The sequence below is a fragment of the Monopterus albus genome, unplaced genomic scaffold (genome assembly GCF_001952655.1).
Source record: "Monopterus albus unplaced genomic scaffold, M_albus_1.0 scaffold188.1, whole genome shotgun sequence".
NCBI classification, from domain to species: Eukaryota; Metazoa; Chordata; class Actinopteri; order Synbranchiformes; family Synbranchidae; genus Monopterus; species Monopterus albus.
In genome coordinates, this window is record NW_018128068.1 from 742,847 (window position 1) to 749,281 (window position 6,435).

Genomic DNA, 6,435 nt, shown 5'->3' on the forward strand with positions numbered 1-6,435 from the left:
GGGGAGAGGAGGGGGGGATATTGCTATAAATGGAAAATATAAAACAGGGACAGTTAGGAGACAGGAATATATAGAGAGAGATAAGTGCAGAGAAAAGAAGGAAGAGAACAGTAATGAAACAAAGTTATGAGTGAAATTACAAAATATATCAGAGGTAAAATGAGGTGAATACATTATTTTCAAGTGCACTGATTTTTTTTTTCCTGCTGTGTAAATTAGAATAAAAAAACTGAATCCTTTCAGCGTCAGGTTTGGATGATTTTCATGACACGATCACTGAACTCCACCTACATGTGTTTATGTTTATTTGCTGTAGTCCTGTCAGTTTGAGTAAGGCAAGTGTGAGACTGGATGTCTGAGCATGTGGGTGTAAAATCTAATGTAGCAAACCCTGCCATCTCTTGATTGACATTTAATCACCATGGCAACAAGTGGGCCGAGAGTGACTGCTCCCCTGAGAGCTTTTAGTCACCAGGTTGCACAAAGGAAGGCAACTGAAGACTTCTAATTGAGCTTCACCACTGTTGTGTTCCACAGCTTTTTTTTAAGGAACTAAACAAACCCTTTAAACCAGATGTTCGCCCACCACCCCATCCCATCACCCCCAGCCAGCTGTTGGCCTACTATTCAAATGTAAGTCATGATTAATTGCCACACGCTAGTTGGATTCTGCTGGCCCTGGCTGTTCCAGTGTTTTGGAAACTAAGCACAACCACTAATTGATTCCCTTCTCGGTTGGACGTCGGCTTGCAACGGCATTGTGTTGATTACAAGGTTCTGTGGTAGATTTCAGGTGCAGAGGAACAACACTCTCAGGCTTCCAGATGGCGTTTGTCTCTATAGTACATTGTGATCTGGTTTTGTACAGCGTTGACTCATCCTGCTGTCTCCCGTTGCCTGTACCTCTGCCTTCCCCCTTGTCACTGTCTCTGTTTCTCTCCCCACTCTCAGACACTTGTCTCCCGCGAGCTTTGCATAAAGCGTGGAATCAGTGTGAACTGTTGAGCAAACAGCGATATGAGCAGTTGCTCTATTGTTTGTGTATAAAATTCTGAAGAAGAGAGAGCGGCAGATGGGTGGGAGGAGGGGGAATCCCTGAGAATCTGAAGTGTAATGCAGTGTTTTCTACATCTGCTGAGTGCAGCCCTGCATTTCTTTCCCAGCATCTCTCACTCTGACTGTCCCGCTGCAGTTGCATTTCATCAGGTATGATTATGTATTCACATACTTGCAGAAGAGTTGCATCTAGTTACCATAGCATCCCCTCATAAGTGCGTACCCCCCCCCGCTGAGGTCCATGTGTGAGGGCGTTTCAAGCCCTCTGCAGATTGTGTCGTTCTAACTTGCCACCCAGCAGGGGTCGATTCGACTTGTGGAGTCAGGATGGGCAGATTCTTGAAATAGTGTTTGCACAAGATGTTTAGTTTTACTCTGCTCATTCCTCAGGGTGATGAGAGGCCAGAGCCTCCCACAGGGCTGCTCTGTCCTCTTCTGCATATTGACTCATACAATAATGTCATGTAGTCTTTATGGACTCGAAATGCTCTTAATATGAAATACATGAATTCAGCTAAAAGAAACTGAAATTCAGATCTGGAAAACACATGTAAGTGGGTTGATTTTACTCCTACATCAGTTCACCTACGCAGGGTGTTAGAATATACAGAAAATACAGTATGATTGTCAATGTACTGTAGAAAAGAGGAAATATCTGTCCGAGAAACAGAATTTTGTCCATTTCATTCAGACTTTTCTCCATGATATTTGCTTTTTCATAAAACTTCAGCCTTCTGAAATTAATTAAAAGTAAACTACCTAAGAATGAAAAATTACTCATACACATGCACAAACTTGACATTTGGGTGATTCAGCGCCCAGTAAAATGTGAAAGGGTGCGAGCTGGAGAAAAAAAAATCATAGAAAGTTATGCTGCAAGCTGGGTTTGGCGTAAAGCTATTTTTGACATTTTAAGTGGAAACGAAGGCCTCCTAATGATGTGCCTCCTCTGGATCAATGCGCAAAGGATGATGGGCTGTATTAATGACCTACATAACACACCACAGCAGGTCAGTCTTATTTTAGGTCTATTTCCTCATGTACATTGCAACCATAGCTCAAGGGTCGACGGGACATGTGAGTATCTTGTGATTAGGCATTTCTATTTTTTTGTCCTCTCCCATCATTACATGGTGGCTTTTTGTTTTTGCCTGTCAGGTATCATTCTGGTTACAGGCAGGTCCTCCAGGGATTGGGTAAAGGAGCTGTGTGTAAGCCTGAGGCTGAGCCAGTTCTTTGCTTCTCCCAGGAAATTACAGTTTCTCTCACAGTCACTCGCTGACACACAACCTGGTAGAGACAGAGGAGACTGACAAGGGACAGAGGGATCTGGGGTTAGAAAGATGATGGTGGTCTTAGGACATAAGCTCTGGCACCACTACATTCATTATTTAAGAGTAAAGCCAGATAACATTACTTTAGTTAGGTTACTGTGAAATTGCATGATGTTTTTTCAAAGTTTTACACTGATCCAGTGCTTTATGGTAGTAATATATAATGTAATATAAGCTGTACAACAGTGATACTGGGAGTTAAACTAAAAATTCACTTAGAGTTCTGATTAAAACTAACTAACCTCTATTAAAAATGTGTTTTTTATAGAGGACGAATTAGCATAAGTCAAGCATCAGCCTCTTGGCAAAACTACACGTGGGTTGAGTAGCATACAAATGCAGTGGCTGTCAACACAGTGTTATCTTCTGACTGCCAAAGTAAGGAGGGAAACAAGCCAATGCACGGTTAAAAAAAGAAAAAAGCTTTGGACGTGTTGTTCCATTCAATAGGTGAGATCTGCCTTTGGTGAACTTTCTTCAGTTTGAACAACTAATTAATAGAGATAAAATGGGAAAATACCTTGTTGTTAACAAAAACTGGAAAATGTAAGGATGATATTTTTTGTACCAATCCTGCAAACACTATATTGTTTAGATTCTCACCAGGACGCAGTAGTGATCCAATGCTACAATACATGGGCAGGACACAATATGTGGGGTGAACAAACAAGACAAGAATCTATTTATACATGAATTCACGATTGCCCATGAAATATTCAAGTCACCATGAAGAGTTTACATAGTTCTTTAAAATTAATGTTGCTGCTTTCCCAATAAAATGTGCTGTTGTTGTTTATTCGTATATATAGAAAAAAGATTTGCATGCTGTTACATCCCTTTTCCATCATTAAGAAAACATAAAGGATAGAAGCACGACAAAGCAGTTCGTCATCTAACTGGCAGGATGTTTTCAGTGTCTTTCATAAAAACAACCTTGACAAAATTTGTGGTAAGGATTGATGAGAGAAACATGATAAACACAGAGGGAAAAGGAACAGGAGGTAAACAACAACAAAAAAAAGCTGTACAGTATATAAGGAGTGAGTGTGGAAAGCAAGGAAATAAGGAGCTGTAGGCAAAAACACAGATGGGTTCAGAGTGGGTCAGCAAGAGGAGCCATGAAGGAGATGTCTGAAGACCCTTTGCCCATGCACTATGCATAGAGGTTTTAATTTCAGACCCCAGACCACATGAATTCCTACTGATCTCACTGTGAGTTTGTATGTTTAAACCTTGCTGTCACATCTTTTTACAACAACTCCACAGCATGGCTTGACCCGGTTAAAGCTATTCCTGTCTTGGCTGTAGTATGAGGTATTTATGTTTTTATTTGTTCCACTTCTGGCCTTGAATTGCACTTGTCACAGAGCTAGTCTGTGCCCTCTTGAGAGTATGAGGTTACCACGTGGAGACAATAGAACACATGGCTTTTGCCACATTTGGCAGTTAATCATTACTACATTACTACAAATATGAGTTACCAATTGTTTGTATGTACTTTATTCCTTCAGAATCATTGACTGGATATAAAAACTGACACCAGCCACTGGTTTTCTGAAGAGCAGTTTTGAAGTCTGACTGTCACCATATTGGTACCTTATCCGCTGTGATGTTCTTCCACAGCTTAAAAAATCTGACAAAAAAAATTTAGAAGCCAGTTCCTCCATGTATCTTGGACATTTTTAGATCCTGTTTGTCCTTTAGATTTGTAAGATGAAGCTGTTTCCAGGGTATTATGGCGGTGATCCTTGGTCTGGCTGTGGGTCAGTGCACAGCCTCACAAGATGCCACTGATGGCTCCATTTGGAGCATGCGCATGCTCCAAATGGAGCCATCAAAGGTAGAGCTGACAGGATGGTACAAGACTGTTTGAAGTCAACACTGCCTTGTCTTGCACTCTGACACACACCAACACCCTACAGAATGCAATACAAATTGTATAAAACAAGAAAATACCAGCCTCTGAACTTGACAGGAATCTGAGAGCTGCATGTTTTGTGATACAGCTGATGCATAGGGACAGTTCCCCTCTGAAAAATCTCTATTCTTAAGCCACACATTTTGCCTTTTGCCATAAAAGTCCAAACATGCTTTCTGTGGAAAGCCACGTGCTTCCCCCTCTGCTTCTGTGTTCATGCTAATAGCAACCATCCGATGCAGTTAAGTAAATACAGGATCATCTACTGACTAGCCCACCTTTACAGCCTTGTGTTTATAGTCGGGCACTTGCAAACTATTCTAACTAACTGACACAGCCATGATCCAGCTGGATCGGGTCATGTTAAGAGGAAAGGATTTTGTAGAAGAGGTAAATCATATTACAAGTCTGAAGCTGTAGTGGTGACACTGAAGTCCTGGGACTGTGGTGTAGCTTGTTTATAGCGTAACAGTAGCTTTTAACTTCTGGCAATATACAATCATAAAGGTTGTGTTCAGTTGTGAAGATTTTGCTGAACAAAACTTGTAAATGTCATAAACTGTTGTTTGTCACGGACCTTATTTTCCATAATAATCCAAAACCCTATGGAAAAATCCCTTTGGCTTTTTGTCAAGGGAACAGGGTGATGGTAACTTCTGGGTTGGCCTACAAAAACACGTCATCCCTCTGTCAATCTATTGCTCTTTGACAAAGTACAGGGCACACTTGAGTCGGTGTGTGAATGACTACTCTTGTGTACTTTTCTACATTTGAAAAAAATGCTCTTCAGATCAGACACTATCTTCATTAACATTTCAGTGGATAATTGTGACATAACTGCTGTACAGTCTCAGTGAAGTATGTGTAAATGTTCTGCAAATATCTGCCTTTTCTTTAGAGTATATCTATCTAAACACAGCTCAGGGACAAGCTATTCACATAGCAAATGGGCCATTCAGTGAAAATTGCAAATATGAAAAGGCATAAGTAGGTAGTATTACAAAACTCCAACTCTACACAGAGGAACAGAAGCAAATATTAGAATAACACTTGACACAAGTAGGAGAATTTAAGCCTTAATCAGACCTTCTACCTAAATTATTATTGGCTTTTACATAATTATACATGTGATAAAACAGACAGAAATGGGAATAATGTTAGGTTAAAAGGTCATATACCAAAAATTTATTATAACTAATTATCAGCAAGGAGCCGCGCACTAGTGTGACAAAGAACATACCCTAACTTTGTGCACAGTGTAGGTCCATCCATCAATTATCTATACCACTTATTCAGAAGAGGGTCACAATGGGGCTAGAGCCAATCCCAGGTGACCCTGAGCGAGAGGTGGTGCACACCCTGGACAGGTCGCCAGTCAATCGCGGGGCTGACAGAGACAGACAACTACACACACCACACTCATTCCTACTGGCAACTTAGAGTCGCCAATCAACCCTAAGCCTAAGTTGCATGTCTTTGGGCTGTGGGAGGAAGCCGGAGTACCCAAAGAGAATCCACAAAGGCACAGGGGGAACATGCAAACTCCACACAGAAAGGCACTGGGTCAGCCGGTGAGGCGATAGCGCTAACCACCATGCCATCATGCTGACCTGTTTAACTGTATACTTACTAAATACAACTTGTGTGTGCTTGGTTTCAATCCTCTTGCAGCCTTATACTGGACTCTGTGGCCCCGATGAAAATCGTGCGGCCTAAAACTAGGATGGAACCCTGGCTTGGCACTAGAACTCGTGCGGCCAGACAGATGTGCCGCAAAGCTGAAAGAAGGTGGAAGAAGGATGGACTGCAAGTTTCATTGCAAATTTTGAAGGACTGTTGGCGCAACTATCAGAGGACTGTGGAAGAAGCTAAGCGGGAGTATTTGTCCAGTATTGTTGTAGCTAATAGTCATGATTCACGTGTATTATATAACACAATCAGGATGGTGTTAAATCCCCCGCAGCCTGTCTGTCAGGAAGCAACGGTTGATCTATGTAATAAGTTTTTATTTTATTTTAATGAGAAGGTTGCTACTATAAAGGCCACTGTGGTTGGGTTAGTGCCCGATCCATCGGTCTTTACTCCGTGTATGACTACGTTTGATGTTTTTGAGCCGGTAACTCTGAC

The 6,435-nt window shown here is 41.5% G+C and overlaps 1 protein-coding gene and 1 long non-coding RNA gene across 2 annotated transcripts in view; one reads left to right on the plus strand and one right to left on the minus strand.

Moving 5' to 3' along the window:
* The window catches only part of xkr6b (XK, Kell blood group complex subunit-related family, member 6b), a 53,397-nt gene that overhangs the window by 20,455 nt on the left and 26,507 nt on the right, over positions 1–6,435 (plus strand).
* The window catches only part of LOC109970017 (uncharacterized), a 38,365-nt gene continuing 33,550 nt past the window's right edge, over positions 1,621–6,435 (minus strand). Inside the window, exon 4 of the long non-coding RNA XR_002276352.1 lies at positions 1,621–2,365. This is a non-coding gene — a long non-coding RNA (uncharacterized LOC109970017). The remainder of the gene's footprint in view (positions 2,366–6,435) is intronic.